Genomic DNA, 19621 nt, shown 5'->3' on the forward strand with positions numbered 1-19621 from the left:
TGTAGCTGAGAATCATAGAATGGCTTAGTTTGGAAGGGACCTTAAAAGATCATCGAGCTCTAAATTTGCTTTATCAAATATTGTTATTGTTCTCTTTTTATCTGTTGCATTTGCCACGAAAATAAATAGAAGAAATTTTGAAGTGACCTATGTACAACTCTCCCTAATGTATATTCACTTTTATGGTATCACTGAGAGTAATCTAGTGCTAAAGGGTGAATTTTCCTAAATTCAAATGTTCTAATTAGAACAAGCCACATAACATTCAAGCATTTGGAAAAAATCTAAACCTAAGGGATAAACCACAGCAACCACCACTGCTAGCAGGTTGGCAGGGGGGTGTAACCCACAGTGCCTGCAGGATTCCTCTGAGGTTTGTATGAGAAAGTACCTAGAGAGGCTATCCAAGTCTGTGTATAAGCAGTCTCCTGTTTCATGGGGAGCAAGCACTTTAGGCAACTGATCTGAATGAAACCAAATGCACGTAACTGAAGGCTCAGAGGTAGATGGATGGATGATTGCTGAACCAGACAATACAAGAGAGGTCTCAATGCCCAAGAATATCCAGGCAAAGGTAACGAACTTTCAGTCCTTCCAACAGAAAACATTTCAAAAGCTGCAGTGATTTGGGGGTCTAATCTTTTGTACATCAAGGGTTTCCATTGATTTCACTGATAAATATTTATAAAGAATTTAAATTTCTATAAACAGAGATTATAATTTCTTAATGGTATTCCCTTGCCTTGTTGAAATGACTTTTGTAATTTAAAAGAGAATTTAGATCATGTTAAAAGCAGAATGCAAATGTATGTAATGAAGAGCACTAGAGAGGAGAAACAATAATGCATGATAAACTCTCATGTTTTGAGTAGAAGTTCCAGAAACTTGAAAGATTAGATTAAATCCAGCTCGTTTAGTCCAATAACTTAGGCAGAGTAGAATTAAATTATAAGAATAGGTGTGTAATTTTCTACACTTCTTTTGTGTAGTGATAAATGAATTCAAGATTAGCATGTTGAAAACACTTCAATTAAAACTTATTTGCTAAAATGTCACTAAAATGAAGCACCACAAAAGGTACTGTGGCTAGTACAGACAATGTGTTGGTGTGCAGAGATTTGAACACTTACAAAGAAAGCTCCTGGACTGCCTTGAAGAAACCAATCCCTACTGTTTGTCCAGTGAGCTTTGGAAGAGAGAGTAAAGCCTGACGGTTGCCAGTACTTGTATCTGAGAAATTCAATTTTATCTGACAGAGACACTAATGATAAAGAAGTAACAGAGCACAACAAATGTAGCTAGCATACTTCAGTGGTTAATTTTTGTTTTCCTCTCTGTTGCAACTACTCTATTATATTTAATGAAGTTCTTCCTGAGCTTTTCAAACCTGTGAGCTTTGAAGAAAGAAAAAGGGGAAAAAGCAGGGTGTAAGGAAGGCTTTACCTAAACAAGTTAGTGAGAAATGTAAAAAATCCCAGCACAGACAAGTCCATGCACAGCAACAATCGCTCAGAAAAGCCTACATTGTTCTAGTCAGATGGTGTTTCTCCTGCAGTCCATCTGGTAGAGCACTATATTTAGGTCCCTTGGGCTTCCACCACATGCTATTTTCTGTGAGGCATTTCATTAATTGCTTTCATAATGTGTTCATTCCATGGGGTGTGTAGCAGCCCCTACTGGTACATTTGTGAATGCCGTGGCGTCCCTTACTCAACAAAGGCTTCTCTACGTTACAGCCATGCTATGAAGCTAAGCATTCTGCTTCAGAACTGAAGTCATCAATTATTCCCTGTAAACTCAAATTATAGGCATTTTGCAGCTATATTGGCGGTTTCATGTTCCACATGAAAACTCTGTAACAGTCAGACTCCTGGCAGTGTGACCATAATAATGCATTCTTCCCATGAAAAATGGAATGCCCTGAGAAAACATCTCCATGGTAATTTCTTACAGACCAACAGTCTCTTTTTCTATCCATTCTTTTAATGGCAATCTAAGTTCATGAAGTAGCTGACCCACATATATTCTATGTGAGGAGGACTTGTGAGTGACATGCATATTTTCTAACAGCCATGAATTAAGAAAAAAAAATATTATGGCTAAAGCATTCAGTGATTCAAATCTCAGAGGCAAGCAACTACGGCTCAGATCTTACAGTGTTCATATTTGCTGAAAACAACATAAATCAGTGGCCTTAAACAGGGTTGAACTTATCCTAGTGACATCTCCTAGATCAACTAAACATTCGGGACTCTGCTTTTTGACAGATGGTTTAGCTTACACTAATCCCATAGGTAAGTGGCACCATAGAGAATACTGTCCTATCAGTTCTGTCTCATTACACATATCTTCCCATCCACATAAAGTCATATAGTGACGTACGACCGTTGGCTGTTGTTAGCAAGCTTCTCTTGCCATCAAAACTAATGTCAGAGGTGGTCGCATAAGAAAACTAAGCATGTAGACTCAGTTCACATAAGTGATGTACCATATCTCTATCCAGAGTGGGTGCAAATGTAGGAGCTTACGTTTAAATTGTTTTTGAAAATTTTGGTAAAATACTGATACATTTATACACTCTGCACATTGGCATTCGGGTACTAAGGCAAGAGATGGAGGCTATTATCAAAGTTATCCCTGACGTTGGGATTTGAAAATACTAAAAGATAGTATGATTCGATCTTGGGCCAGCTGACACACAGAAACATAGGTATGTTTTCAGCACATGAATTGTTAGTAAGTCTGAAATACAAACAGCTATCCAAACTGATGAAGGGCTAATGTGCCAAATATGGGCAGTCTTTTTCAGCAACATTACATGTTAATTAATACCTATATTTGCACCCCATTTGTACCCTTAGATTATCATTAACAACATTCCTGTAATAATAATTCATCTTTATCTAGATCTGGCATCTCAAACAACTCATGGTTAAACAGCAGACAGCTTGATGCAGTTACACAGGTTTTCAAGATTACACAGAACTTTATACTTCTATTTCTTTTGAAAATGGGTGACAGAGGAAATAATCATTTCCAAGACATCTCAGTTAAAAGGAGAACCTTCCAAATGTGAACCAAGCATTACCGATCCAGTACTGTTTTCCTCAGTTTGCCAAGTAACAAACAACACAGATGAAGGGCTGCAGACAATCGCATTAGCTCTACCAGTGTTCATTGTGGTGGATCACAACCTAGTTTCAGAGTGAAAGCCATACAGACGTATCAGTTTGTCTCTCTGCCTGCTGAATTTAGCATGGCTTATTAATTCAGACATAGCACTGCATTGTGCCATGAACATTAGTTGGCTCCCAGATCAATGTTAATAGAGAGCAAAAATATGTAGTCATCTAAAACCATCTCTATAGTCAAACCTGGAACACAAGAATGTAACTGAGCTCTGCGAGGCCACAATTTCATCTACCTCAATACCTGCCTTCGACCATGGCTGAGATTGCCAGAAGAGAGGACAAAAAGAGAGGAAGTCTATATATAATCTTTCCTTCATGAACTCTCATGCCTGCAGAGGCATAAACTCTTCACTAATGCCTGCTAATCCACCCACTAGGGATATTTGAAAGGAGTGATTTGTTATCATCCATTTTTACAGGTTTTATGCAGCAACATATAGAAGCTGGTTTTACTTTGGAGTACTGAATATTCTTTAGCAGTCATAAGCATATGAAGATATGAAATGTACTAAAGATAAATACCATATATTTTATGACAAAGATATAAAGCTTTAAATAATTACAGCTAAAGCTCACTTCCTGACTGTACATTGGTTTCAGACTTCTGCATGCATGCTCTGCAGGGAGGAAAAAGTCTTCATAACATGTCCTGGCACCCTGGTCTTCATTAAAACATATACACTCCTTCTAAAGGGCAGCACATGTCTGAGAATTTCAAAGCATTTAATCAGTCAGCTCTGAGATAGGTGCTTTCTTTAGGTTTCATCTCTATCTAAACTAAATCCTTCTACCTTATAGAAAGAAAAATCAAACAGTCTAGAAGCTAAAGTGATGTATACATAATGAAAAGGAGAAAAAACGTTGAAGTTATAAGAAGGAGATTATAATTTTACACATTAGTCATCAGAAGTAAAAAAAAAAAAAAATCATGAAAAGAAGAAAAATGTTTAACTTAAAATGTACAAAGCATAGCATCTTTGCCATTTTCCCAACATACATCATGTCTACCTGTTATATAGCTAAGTGCTTTTCTAAGCTATTCAAAAGAAAAGGTTGGCATGTGCAAACTAACACATACAGGGGAAATCAGCTCTTACCTATGGTCACCACACATCCTGGAGACAGAGCTCCAAACAGAATTCCGATTTTTCCCCCTCCATCCAATCTAGTGATTTTTCCACACAGTTATATTGTCCGCTGCCCGTTACACTTTTAACAGACAATATTGCATCAGTTCCCAGAAATTTATCAGCATGTCTTTCCACTAACAACATGTTTCTCAACAGTAAAACATTGTATGCAGCTCGGTGTAGCTGCCTTTGACTTCCACATCACTGTAACAGGATGCACCTGTTCAGCTCTATACCCACCTCTTCGAACACATTACTTACATGGAGAGAGGAATGCTCTGTAAACAACAGCAAGGTCAGTCTCTTGTATCTCTCTAATTAGTGCTCGTTTCTGCATACTAATTGGGTGGATGCCAGTAAAGAAACAACAAGCCTAGTCCAGTAGGGATTCAGTAAAAATAATTCAGACGAACACTATCTATAAAATCAGTTATGAATATATATATATATATATTACTTTTCATTTTACTAAGTAGAATAGTAAGTAGGGTGGTAAATGGTATCTTAATTTATATTCACAGAAGTCTGCATCCTTTGAAATACTCAAAGTCCCCGTGGCAATTGTGGAACCTCTCACAGAGTGTGGGCCCTGATGACCTGAAGCCCACATGCTCATCAGCCTTATTGCTCTTGAAGTCAGACATCTTGCTAGAGTCACTGTTCTCATCACTGTCATGATGTATGCTTCATCAGCTGTATCACTCATAACTCACAACTGGAGGAAATGGCTGTGCAGCTTTTAAGGAAATGGAATGGCCAGAGGCTGTAGTAAACCAACTTAATTACCAGAGGCTGGAAAACATGACAGACCACTTGACTAAGCTAGAGTTAGCAGGATGGAACCTCTGCTACCCACTTCCAGGCTTGTAACTTATTGACTTTAATAATTTTAAAAATCCAATCTCTTAACCAGAATAGCCATAAAATTTATACCTACAAATTGTCACAAACTTTTCCTTTCAATTTCTCAAATCACCCCTAGAGCACCAAATGATGAAATTAAACTAATGCAGGCACCAAAATAGCAGCTCTGCATTTAATTCTTCTCAGGTCAAACAGTCCCATTGTGTGTGCTTATGGAGAGAGAGGAAAAAAAAAAAAGCAAGCAAGAGCATGTGTATGTGTACACAAAGCATACATACAAGAGCAGATTTGCAGACACAGCACAGTAAAGGTTAAAATGATATCTCTGTTTTACCTAGAAAGAGATTAATACTCTAAAAATATCTTCTCACATACATACAGCAATATATCACAAATAGAAATAAGTGGTTCATTCGTTGTGAAATACAATAAAGTTCAGAAGTTATAAGTCTGGCAAGAAAATATTCTACACCCAAATGTGTTTTGTCTAATGTTTCCTAAGATGTGCCTATCTGAAAATTACCTTTTGTCTTCTGCACCTCAGCATGATAGCTCAGATTTCAGCAGAGGACAACTGGAGGACATCACAGCAAAAATTCTTCTGTTCCAGCTGCTAAAAGAAATGGAAACAGAATTATAGTATACAGTACTAAGTAGGAACATTTTAAAAGCGTGGATTCATCTAATAAAATACAGTGAATGTCAAATCTTTAGCTACAAGGACGCTCAAGACATAAAGGAATTAAACAGATGTTTTACATGCTGAGCAGTGAAATGTGGTAATACTGTATTCTTAACTGTTCCTTAAATAAAATACCTTTCCTACATCTCAGAAAAAAACAAATGCTTTATAGAATAAAATGGCCTAGCGTATGGCTAAACTTCACATCAACCCTACAGATGAGTAAACATTGAAACTTCTTGGTTTTGCATCAGATATAGCTTGCAATTCTTTGAGATTCTACTTCAGACCCGCACCACTGCATTAACCACTATAGAAGTCCTAAATACTTCTCCATGCGGAACAAAGAAATCAGGTTTGTATGTGTTCAGTGGAATTACTGCTAAGAATTTGCCCTTTCTTTATGCCAACTCCCATTTTCACACTGTGAGAAACTTATGAGTTCACATGAACATATACGGTGTATTGGGCTAGCTCCTAGCATTGGTATCCCAACAGACCTTTCAGCAATATGTGATTGACAGACCACAAAGGGCACAGTGTTCGACTTCCACTAAAATCAGTGAGAGCAACTGCCTATATGCCTTTCAAAGTCTTGGTCAAATGACTACCAACCCTATCCTAAGTTTCCTCACAAATGACAATGGAATGACTCATTTGATGCAAATGCTTCCTCAGGTTTTGAAGGGTCAACATTCTTCCTTTGAGAAGAGGGGCTGTTTTTATTTCTTCAGGTAGAAGTACAATAATCTATGATTAAATTTGTAGCATCTCATCCAAAGATTCCAAAGGTATATTAAGTGGGATTGCAAAATTCCTATGTTGTAATGAATCACAAACTGAGATAATATGATATTTTCCCAGATTTAAATTATACCTTGAGTTCTACAGAAGTGTGGTTATTAAGACATCCTGTCCAATTAGTCAGAAACAGATAAGTGGCACCTAACAGAATCAAACCTTGATGAAGGGGAAACATATCCTGAAACATACCCTGTCTGATCAAAAATGATCAGACAAATAGGAGATTTCACTACCTGACAAGGAACAGAACTTTGAGGTGTAGCTTGTAGTTTTCAGCAAGTGATGAAACAGTTATAAATATAAAATGCCACAGAATGTAGACATTTGAAAATGCTTCTTATTTAATGGAGGCTAGCTACAAGGAAAGCCTGTCTGCACAGTATATTTTAAGCAGACAACAGCAAACACTATCCATGTATCAAAAAGCCTATAGTTCCATTAACCAAACACTGAGATAGTACACTCTGCATCTCAGGTGGGATTGGATGGCTTGAAGGTAAGTATCTGCACGTAAAAATGCAAGCATATATCCAGGGAATTAAAATTCAGGCAGAGATGCATCTGATGTTTTGTTACACATCCATTTTGCTATTGGATTCTCAATAGGAGCTTCCAGATTTGAGAATTTTTACAAACTTCTAAGGCATTCTGAATCTTGTAATCATACATATTTCCATGATCATGGTACACTGAAGCTCCATCACACAGCAAACATCTGATAACTTGGTTTTACTACACATAGCTCCCAAGCTTATAAGAGGCTTATTCATCTTTTCTAACAAAGTCAGTAATGCAGTCCAGTTATAAATCTCTAGTCCTCAAGAAGTTTTTTTTTTTGAGACAACAGCTAGCAAAGACACATCCTCTGGGATTTAGATTGTCTTGGCATTCATTTACCCATGTCACACAAAACAAATTATGCGCCTGAGATGGACAGCTGGATGCCTGATATTCATGAATGGAAAAGCTAACTCTTTCCCTTTATGTTAGAGGGCACAGGTATAGAGCAAGAACAGTGATTTGTTCTGTAATTTCCAGCGTTTGTTTCATGAAATCAACTGGAGGAAATGGAACAGAGGCTTATGCACACACATACCTTAGCTCCTTTGACCATCAGGATCTGTACCGGATACCTAGCAATCTAATGTTTCTCTAAGAAAATTACTTCTTTATTAGTTGCTGCAGATGACTTTTAATACTAGATTCCAGTCACCTAAGCTTGTCACAGCTCTACATCCATTGTAGATGCTTTAACTCAGGTACAGAAAGTTCAGCTGAGAACTGAGGAAAGGCATCCTGTATGTGAAGAATTAAGCTCCTTGCAGAAAGTTCCAAATTCAAAAGTTGGAAGCTGCTGGAATGTAAAAAAAAGGAGGAAGATTCTTGACAGAAGGGATTGCATATGTAGTGAGAGACAGGAGAATAAAGTCTTGATTCTCTGCTGAAAGAATCTGTACCTATCCTTGGAAGCTCTACCTATCCAGAAGGAGCATATTTTTTTCTTTCAAAATACCAAACAGACCTCACTAAATGTATTTCTGTCTGGAAAACCTACAGTTTAAGTACCCCTTGCAGACAGGAAAAACAAATCCAAAGCCCTTATTTCCTGGACAAATGATCTAACTATTATATTAGTAAATGAAAGGAGGGTTGCACTTCTTCCTTTGGCTGCAAATTAAAGTCTGAGCAGTTGGAGCTCAAGTCTGTAACCCTTTACTAGATGTATTCTGAAAGCCCCCTCCAGGAATCCTCCATGATGATTTAAGCAGGGGAATATAGATTTATAGAATATGGATTAGTTTCCAGTTAATCATCCCAATAAATGTGAAGTAGATATCAGTGTGAATGTAGACATAAAAACTTGATGGGAAGGTGCTTTCGGCATCTAAAGATTCAATCATGCCATAGTGTAGGAGATGATGTTTTTGAAAATAAACACATTGATTCTGTCAGTCTCTTCTTATATCAGACTTAGCTTTTGAGTTGACCTTTTATGACACGGGCTACCTGCTGACATAGTTCTAGCTTGGCCAGAGGACTGAAGTGGGACTTACATTATAACTGGCTAGCCCTTATATTCACTAACTCTCAAAATGGTAGCATGCAATAAAGCTGAATTTAAAAATATATATATAGTTAATACCACTAGGTTGAATGCAATAATTTAAATAATTAGCATATTATTTACCATGTCTGCTTATAAACTTAATTATTTTCCACGTCCTTAACAGATTTTCAGTTGCTCACGAGACACAGACAGGTAGGCTAATTTGACATCTTTGCTGCTTTGTTTCGCTTGTAGTAATTAACTTCAACATCTTTAGCTGTTTCCTCTTATGTAGCTAATGTCCATCCATAGTGTGATCAACATAAACTACTTCCCTGAAGCACTATGTTAATTCAACTTGGCCACAAACCAACCAAAGAAGCAAGCAAATTCATTTGGGAGAAAAACAAAGGAACAAAAAACAACCAACCAATCAAACAGAAACTCTGCACAGACCACGTATGCATATTGACAAAAGTAGAAAAAATAATAGAGGTTTGACAATTGTCCAGGGAATATCTGTCCCAGCAAAAACACTGTAAAAGGCTTCTGAGATTCTCCAGGAATTGCTATTATGTTAGTTCAGTGTTATACTCCATGGTGTAAAGAAAGGGGTAGTCTATTCATCACATTAAATACTTCTCAAAAAAAGGGCCCAATCCAAAACCCATTGAAATTAAAGGGAGCATTTTTAACTACTTCAGTAGTCTTTAGGTTAAATTCACCTGCTTTTGTAAGGTTGAACCTCTGTGCTGACTGGTTATGTTACGTGAGGATGAAGCACAGCATGATAACTGATTACTATAGCAGTCTAGGAGTGAAATATGCAGTGCTAGCCACATTAAGTGATGAGTTTTTTATTGCTTTTTTTTTTTTTATGTGAAGGAAAAAGGTTTCTCTGTAAAATTATATCTAATTAGATTTTGCAAATGATGGTGGTGACAAAAATTTTCAGTGACCTGGAATGCCTTAATTGTTTCCTGATAGGCCAGGGATAATTTATTTTAAATAAAATAATTTAACAATAAAGAAATCAGCCCTCTATTTCTCTCAGAACTTGTACTTCATAGCATGCCAGCTTTGCTCCTGTCAAGCTCTTTCCATCTTCACATTCAGAGGAGAATGGAAAGGTCTGGTGATTCTTCTAAAAGCTCAAGGGCTTTCCTATTCCAAACTTTGAGAAAAGGACTCGTGGAATTATTACTGAAGTGACTGTAAAGCAAAACAGTTTTTAAATGCTTCATCTGCAATTTAGTATTCTGTTCAGAGGTTTCACTGAACAGAATCTCCTTCTTCTCCCTGTGTGTATCACAGCATTATGCACTCTTCAGAGGTTGACGCAAATTTGACAGGCGCCTCCGTGAAGTCTTTCCTAGATCAGTTCACTGTGATGTGAGAAATTTCTGTGCAATATATAGTGGAAGGTAGGGACCTCAAAAAGTCAGAGAAAGGCTCCCCTATCAAGATTTTTACATAGATTGCTCTGAAAGTAATGCCTCCTGTTTATTTCCACGAAAACTACAACAGATACAAAGAGCACAATAACACTATTTGATAAAAGCAAATTCTCAGCTGCAAAACACTACTTTTCAACATCGTCACCACCATTAGCTGATTCACATGGATGAGCTCATCTAGACAATCTTCATTTTGTGAATGAATTGTGCATGGCTGTTGGGAGCATGGCTTGACTCTCACATTGCTGTCACCACTGAAAGGCACCACCCACTGCCTCACTGTGCTACATCCACTGTTTGGTCTCCACAAACATTCAACAAGCATCAGTGAATGTCAGGTTTTTTTTTCTACACAGAGGAATTCAATTCTATTCCTTTGCGTCATCTATGTCAGACGCCATTCTGTCAGACTGCCCCTCTGCTGCCACCTGTCACACAGCAACAAAATGCAACAGAATACTTGTAAGAAGTTTCTACCTCTCCTGCCATAATGCCAACATCCACCTCTGACACTGTGGGCCAGCAAAATAAAATGGAAAATGTTACTTTCAGAGCCGCCATCATATACCAACATGTAACAACATGTCACCAGTATGGGAACTGTCATACCCTGAAACAGTGATTGAGTACCTGGTGAAGGAACACAAATAGCCCAGGGAGCACAGGTCGAGCCCTGGAAGCAGTTCACCTGTGTGACCAGAATAACCTGGTGTAACCTTATTTAAGGGCTGGCTACCACAAGGGAAGGATCTCTCCTTGGAGATCCTCTCCTTTGCAGTGTTTGGTGAGCCCTGATCCTCAGAAGGGGGTAGACAATTCTTTATTTACCGGATTGTGATCTTTACCTTTCTTGGGCAATTTAAGACTGGTTTGAAGCTATCACCTTTCTCTACGCCAAGGGATGAGAAGGTTCCTCAGTTTTCAACATGGTTTCAGGGCAGGAACAGATCAAACTTTAAATTTGTGAGGAAAATCTGTAAGCCTACCCTAGAGCAAAAAGTGAAGTACAATCTCATGTTCTATTATACTGTGAAGAAAAGAGATAGCAGAGCTTAATCCCACAGCAAAATACAATGCAGGGATATAACATACTAGAATTCTCAGAAGCAATTTCAGACAAACCTACATTTGTTTTTTTTTAGGCTTGGTTAATGAATTATTTGGCACTATTTCTAATTGCCGTGGAAAAGCTGCACCAAGGTTGCTTTCCCTTCTTCTTTGTCTTTCTCAAAGAGAATTTCATGTGTTAAGTCAAAGCTAGGACCAGGACTAGCTCCTACCAGAACTGCCAACCTGCTATACCCTCATGGACATAGCTACATATTCTTCAACATGTCACAAAAAGGAAATATTAAATGAATAATATAAATATAAATGAATAACTGAAGAGCAGGCTGCTTCATTGCATGACATAATTAACTAAGCAGGGCATTTCTGTTACACATGCATGTGTGGATGTGTATGCATACATATTTATATAAGATATGTAGGTATAGAGCCAAAATATTTCCAGGCACAAGATCTCCCTCTCTCAGAAGGGATATGTTTGAGGATGATCTTTCATTTGACCTTTCAGAAGACATGATTGAATTCTTATCTGTTGGCATAGTAATTGATTTTCCTCAAAGGACCATTTATCAGAATAAACTGGTTATGGACCTTGAAGTGTGTATTTTGGGGCTTTTACATATCAATGGGTATCTTAAAGGAAGTCTTCCTTTCCAAAAGTACTTCTGAGAATACCAGAAAAAAAGCAAAAATACTTCAGGCAGACTGCCTGGCTTTTTGTCAATACATAATTTCAGCACAGATTGTCAGTCAAGTGATGAAATTTTAGGAATAGATAGTTTCAATGAACAGAACCAGATACAACTAAAAAATGGTGTTAGAAAAGTGAAGGTTCTTCTTGGACTTTGGTTTAGTCAGTTCAGATAAAGTATGGGCTTGTATAACAAAGGTACAAATCCTCTTTCTCTGTCAGAAAGTGTAAGACACTTGACATTTTTTTCCTCTGATGCACAGAAACCACTTCTTTCCTTCCTATGCACAGTACCATGACACAGAAGCAAACACAGCCATACTCCAGTTCAAAGAATCTAATATCATAAACATCAAAGTTTGATTTTAATGTCTGGGGATTACTGTGCACACTGGCCTATTTTTTTGTTTGTTTGTTTGTTTTTGTTTTTTCTTAATGCTTACACTTGTTCTGAGTTTCAGTGTAACTCCCAAACTGCTCGGGATTCCTTGTATTTACAGTTCTAAATTCTTTACCATTATCTAGAGATCTCCAATAACTATTTCATTCAGATTTTGTCAGTTGTTCCAACAAGATTTTAGGGTACTGGTTTTCTCCTTCTAAAGACCCTAGTTTCTGGAATGCTTGTCACTGGATGTTATTAAGAAAAGAAAATGTATAAATATCATTGACCAGGGAAATTTAAACAGAGAACCGTGACCTCTTGAGTTTCTCTGTGATTAAAATTTATACACCTTAGCAGCATTCCAGCTCTGCTGACTGAATCACATCAGTGCCCCTAGTAATTCATTGCAATGTTCAACAATGTACATCATCTCTGCCACAGAGTGTATCACCTGCAGTAAGCAGGTAAGCAGTTGGGAGACATCTCACCCAGGCTGTTTCCATCTTATCGGTTCTTGGGCTTAGAAATTTTAGCACATTCTTAACCACTTCATTCCATAAAACAAAACAACAACAAAAAAAAAAAAAAAAAAAAAACACACAACAACAACGAAAACACACACTCAAAATACAATCCAATCAACATTTTTAGAATTTTCAATTTAGAATCAACATACTGAATGTCATCTATTTAACTTAATATGTACTTGGGTAACACTAAACTACAGAACACACACATGAAAATGTTTGAACAATCCCTGGGTGACCTGATGTAGTCAGTGGCAATCCTCCCCATGGCAGTGGTTGGGAACTAGATCTTTACATCCCTTCCAATCCAAGCCATCCTATGACTGTGATTCTACCCACAGCTTGGCATTTCTTTCATTCACAATTTTCTTTCAACTCTGAAGACCAACGTGTCTGTATCTGCTTTCATATTCAACTAAATACAACTCTGACATCTCGTGCAACCAAGTCTATGCCCATTATTTGAATAATTGGATTTCACATGACCTTAATTATCCAAGTCTCTTCTCCATGGGGAAAAAATGGTTAGAAAATAACACTTGCTACTGAGATACTTCTCTCAGTGTTTATGCTCAGTATGTTTATATGAAAACAATTACTTTGGAGAAAAACAAACAAAAAGAAAAACCCATAATTGTTAATTCATAAAATTCTTTTTTCAGGAAATGTTTTACAGTTGCTTGTATTCTACAGATATGGACTTCTGGAGCCTGTTTCTCATGTCATACCAGATGATCATTAGCTCTTAAAGAACTAAATTCTGATTTAGTTAAATACTTCTGCATATTCTCAAATCCAGGTGAATTCTATCTAACAGCGAGCATATTGTCCTGAAATAGAATGCCTAAGCTTTATATTTGGGGACTGCCAAAATATTTTTAGATTCAAAACTGTCTTTAAATCTTTAATTCATGCATTTTAACACACTGTTCTTAAACAGAGTACAGGCAGCAGAGAATCACATTTTCATAATCAGTCTAATGCTAAAATGTGCAGGATCAGTTACAGGATTCACTCGTCCCAGAAACAAGAGGTTGTACTCCAGATGTATTATGAATATCTTCATTGTTGCAGCTAGAATGGAATTTAAGTTAACCAGAAAGTAATTACCTGCATGGTGCAACAGAGGTAAAGTGATACCTAGATTTAACATCTATGTTAATTGAATTATGCATCTGTTGTGGGAAAAAATAACTCCCTTAAATTCAAATTATATTCCCCCAAATGTGATTATACATAATACACTTGCTTATTCTCAGACAATTGTAAAGCAAATATTATTTCACCAGGAGGTAGAATTAGTGGGAATTTTTCTTGTAAGAAATACAAAAACATGCAGATAAACAAAGACTAGAGGACAAATGCTCTTACAGTCCTCTGTAGTGGCCTTTAATTGATTCTAAGATTAACAACAGGACTTGGAAATGATCCAGCACTGCATTTGAGCACATGCTTAGCCCTGAGCTTATGAGTTGTTTCAGCGTCATCATGCTTAAGAGCTGTGGCATAACCAAAATCTAAAGCATTATAGATACTGTAGATTCTCCTTTGGAGATATCTAAGTGTGATATCTGATATCAAAGTGTCAGTTTTACAAACCATTACTCTGACAATTCTTCAGAGCAATAATTAACACCTTTGGTATCTGATACTCTCTTCTGCAGGGAGCTAATTATGCCCATTGACCTCTAGGGAATACAGGAATCAGGACTCCAGATCAGCACTGATGGCTGCCTGTCAGAAGTCATTCATAGCTTCTTGCAATCCTCTTACACTCAGTGTCATGCACAAAATCAGTAGGCAGGCTGGGTATTAGGAAAACTTTTTTCTCCAAAATAGTAGTCAGACATTGTAATATGTTGCACAGAGAGGCCGTGAAGTCATTGTCCCTGGAGATGTGGCACTGAGGGATATGTTTGAGTGGGCATGGTAGGGACAGGTTGATGTTTGCATTGGCTATCTTAATGATTCCAACCATCTTTTCCAATGTTAATGATTCTATAATTTACATGGATTTGCAGAGTTGTCTACAGCACCTGACTAGGGAACGCTCCATTAACAAATAAAGTTTCTATTTTCTCTGGGAGATCTTACAGCAATGTCAGCTTTGTTACTCTCATTTAGAGAAGGGAGAGCTGAGTTGCTGAGTACAAGTGACCTGCTGATAACTTGAGGCAAAACTTAGAAAAAGCCCTGTGTGGTAATTGGTACTGAATCTCTGAAAAGCCCACCACAGTGGGAGGTTTATAACCTTAGGAGAAAAATCTCAAAAGACTTTGCTTATGGAGCAGCGTTAAAGATAATTTTAAAGCCACATTAAAACCAAGATGAAAAATGCACTTTAAAACTTGCCTTGCTTTCTAAATGAATGATAGGTATAATTTACTGTTCAAATGCACATGGGAAGGGATTACTTTATTGGGTATGCTGGCTTGTTGTTGTATGCACTTGTAGAAGCCCTTAGGCACTGTTCAGAGTGTGATTTAGCAGTCACCAACTGGCAATAGGGACAGCTGCACTGGGGCTGATTCTCAAGTACAAATGTTTGTGCTGATTAAGCTAATTGAGGCTAACTTCTTCTAACTCAATATGCAAAAAGATCTGTCTTGTCTTTGGCTTCAACCAGGGGATATAATGACAACAGCTACTCCAGTAACTGCCCAATATCCTAGAAAAGCTGGCATTAGGATAAAACAAGAGAAATGAATTGGAGGGAAGATTGGATGACAAGATGATGTGATCTCTAGAGATATGCAAATAAATCTAAGTGAATGTTAAAAAATACTGACTTGAAGGGAATGTATTTAAGGAGCCCGTTGCTCCAATAAATTCAAACCTTTACTCTGTTCTTCCATCTGGCACAGTAATTTACAGGGCGATTTGAGAATTAATGTACAGATTTTAGAGTATTTGTAGAAGTCAACATTTTGTCATGAGGATCTCTCAACTTTAAATACAGCGGAACTGGTTCTCTACTATAATCAAATGTCCCTCATCATAGGAAAACATAAAACATATCTTCAGACAAATAAATCTATGATTAACAACGTGAATCATACCTTTCTAGTTTGGATGAGAACAGCAGTTCTCTCTAGGCACTTTTTGTATTGTCTTAATTAGTGTAGGCATTATTTGACATCAGTCATTTGTCCAAATGAGGAAGTGGTCTTCAAACCATGTCTTCAGAGACGTCATATCAGACTTTTGACTATGCACACTCACCAAAACAAAATGAAAAATTGCTACAGAAATAGGATAGAGGCAGGATACAACAGTGAGTCTCACACTTGCACTGAATTAAGGAACCCCCCAAAATAGAAGATAATCCTTGACAATTCTACACTGAGATTGGATTATGAATTCATTGAGGCTGTTCATTTTAACAAGTGCACTAAATTCAGTGAATACAAACCTGCCAAGCTATACCACTTCTCAGAGAAAAGCTTGACAAAATTGCTAAGAGAATGAAAAAAACTGGTTTGAGTTAGTAGGGACCTGTTAAAGACAGTGCAGCTGCACTGATGCATACCACGTGAGCATTTGTCTAACATGTAACTCGGAACAACAAATTGAATCTTTGCACTGAGTCAGTAGCATTTCAGTAAGGCTGATGATGTTTTCTGCACCTGAGAATAAGGATACAAAGAGAAGGAGCACACACTGGAGACCTTGACACAAGATGAAGCTGAAGAGCTGCAGCATCTAAATACAAGTGGCCAATTACCAAACCTTGAGAGTTTTAGAACATAGAAAAGAAAAAAGAAAAACAACAAGCACTATCCTGCACACACAAAATGACTTGTAAAAACACAGAGGTATAAATAGAAACCACAGCCCTTACAAGAACAAGAGTGAAGTACTCCAGCACTGTCCCTCAGGGTTAAGGATACTACACAGATTAGTGCTGCTGCTTATCTACAGAAGGTCCATCTACATCTTTGATGGAGCAAGTGCTGCTTTTTGATTTGCCTCTTGCCATATTTTGCTACTCCAACTTATACAAAATGTATTGTATTTACTATGTAACTGAGTACAGTAAATTACAACTGTATAGAGTTGTGCGCATATAAGATTTCTCTTTAAACTTATCACAGGATAAGGTGATGAATATCACATCAAGTCAAAATAAACCCTGTAAATATTTAATTTAGTCCTTAGAAATTTAATAATAAGATAGTAATAATAGGTGTAAAAATGCTGAAACATTCCGTGTCTCTACAGATCTTAATTTTTGTGTGTGTGTTTTTTTTTTAATCACATACTGAATTTTTAGTATACGGTGTGAGAAAGTTAAGTAATAAGTACGAACAGAGGAAATGCAGAGCAATTGGTTCCAAACTCATCATCTTGTATCATTCCCCTGTGCCAATGGGCAGGAATCTGGACTCACTAATCTCTGAGGATTTCTTCATGCTTACAATAGTTTATAAACTTTGAATTCCAGTTTAAAGTTCTACTTTCCAATTTTCCACAGGCCTGTATTTATATTCATAATCAGTACTCTGACATGATATAGGATGTCAAATAGGTGGGGCTAAGGCTAAGATTGCTACTGCCAAAAGGACCCTGGATCACAGTAACAAATATGTTTCTGTGCACTAAGTGTAAAGATCCACAACAAACACCTTCAAATGAATTCTGAGTTCCGCTTCTAAACACTTCTATGTATCTGGTCCTTTCAGTGGGAGCTGCACCAAAATCCCTCCTTAAGTCTGGAATGAAGGGTGTAGGTGCAGATACCACAGATCAGGGAGTGGTAAATGAAACAACCTGTAAAACATGACTTTCCGTTCTTCTTCCCTCCCCTCAAAGACAAACTTAAAGAGAAATCTTATTTCATTTTTCTTCATAGGTGTGCATTGCAGCCATTCAGTATATAAGAAAACCTTCTACCCTTTCAAACTTAAGAACATCCTACCTTATGTTAGCCTATTATTATTTGGCATATGTTGCACTTCAGTGAAATTGTCTTAGTCCTACAGAAGGCAATAGGATATAACCAGCCTGTTGGTTACAATAACAACATACTGATGACAGCAATACAAATACAAATATCCCTGAAAGTTCTCTGATGCTTGTGATAGACATCAGCAAGCTGTGCAAATTAGCTGTTCACTGCAGCATTTCAGCATTCGAATTTTTTTTAATAAGAAAAAAACTTTTTTTTTTTTTTCAATTCTACATCAGGCACTTTTCTCTTAGCTGCAACAGACTGGGGAAAAAACAAGTACACACTTTGATATTAAGAATATCAGGCAATGCTTAGCTGTTCATATCGCTTGGTTGGTTCCTCATTTTTGTAGTTCCCTCCAAAGAGAGATGCTCTTCTGCATTAGAGGACTTGATACATTGTTCTGCATTGCCATGCTCTGGATAGGGAGGAACACTTTATCGACTAATGTCTATAGGCATCTGGGGAGCCATCCTTCCCTTTACAGGATCTTTGCACACAGATCCCATTTGGGGAAGATGTGTGGCACAACCCTCAAGGCTGTCAGTACGCATAACCCTCCTGAAACATATAGTCAAAAGCACCAGTGTCCCTCAGCAAACATTATACACTGTTTTAGTGTTCCAGGCTCTGAAACGCAGCTTTAGCTCTGACATTGACTCTCCCCTGAGCTGGCTTGATGCAATGCTTGAGCCGCACACAGAGGCATACAAAATGACCGTGTGAACAAGAATCTGCTATGCAAACTTTCTAGTTAGAAAATCCCCACGCTACTGCCATTTGCCTTCCAACCCAAATATTACTCAATGATTTCTCACTGCAGTTGAACTAGAGCTCACAGTTCTTACATAGGAGGCAGACTTATCTGCAGAAAGTTAGTGGGATGTTCCCATGTGGAGCTGGGATGAGAACTGCCTTCAGCTGTTGGTTCCTCTGGGGTGATAATGCAGCAGAAGAGGAGATTCTCCCTTTGGCCTCAGGAAATGTATTTTCACCCTGTTCCACGCTCATTCTGTCTGCCATAAAATGACTATCCCCACTATTGTGCTGACCCAAAAGTAACTGTAGTAGGTATAGTGACTATATTGTCATTCTACAAAATAAGAATTAAATATATTCATCCTAGCAAGCATATTCATTTGTTAGTCTGTCAAAAGTAGGCAGGCAATATTTAAAGCACTAGATACAAGAGCATTTTTAGAAGACTGTCTATACTTCAGGTATATTGTCACATGGGACTGAAGGTCAAACACTTATAACCAGCCGATAGGTGAAATAATCCTCTAGTAGTAACCTTCCTGCAGAGAGGAATTCTGAAACAGAAATTATTAAGGGGGTGAGGGGGAAGAAAAAAATGCAGTACCTTATTTTTTCAAATCTATTCTATAAAAATAACATCCTTCAAAGTCAGTGAAAAATGTAAAATATTTCAGTACAATATATCCTATCTCTTGGTTGGAGATATTTATATCACTGGTGTAGCACTGTGGATTTGTTTTAACTGGTTATATGAAATTAATCTTGCTTTAAAAATCAGAAGACAGATTTTCTGATTTCCCTAGTATAGCAATTGACAAGAAGATAAGCTGAGAGAGCTGGGGCTGTGCAGCCTGGAGAAGAGAAGTCTCCAGGGACACCAGAGAGCAGCCTGTCAGTATCGAAAGGGAGGCTGTGAGAAAGAAGGGGACAGACTCTTTAGCAGGGTCTGCTGTGACAGGACAAGGGCAAAGGATTTCAACTAAAAGAGAGAAGATTTCAAAAAAGGCTGTTGTTTTTCTTTTTTTACAGTAAGGGCAGTGAGGCACTGGCACAGATTGCCCAGAA

The 19621-nt window shown here is 37.6% G+C and overlaps 1 long non-coding RNA gene across 1 annotated transcript in view; it reads right to left on the reverse strand.

Moving 5' to 3' along the window:
- LOC112532333 overlaps positions 1-19621 on the reverse strand; it is a 55309-nt gene that overhangs the window by 21080 nt on the left and 14608 nt on the right. The window contains exon 2 of the long non-coding RNA XR_003074928.2: positions 5709-5798. This is a non-coding gene — a long non-coding RNA (uncharacterized LOC112532333). The remainder of the gene's footprint in view (positions 1-5708; positions 5799-19621) is intronic.

This window comes from Gallus gallus, chromosome 4, assembly GCF_016699485.2.
Source record: "Gallus gallus isolate bGalGal1 chromosome 4, bGalGal1.mat.broiler.GRCg7b, whole genome shotgun sequence".
Lineage (NCBI taxonomy): Eukaryota > Metazoa > Chordata > Aves > Galliformes > Phasianidae > Gallus > Gallus gallus.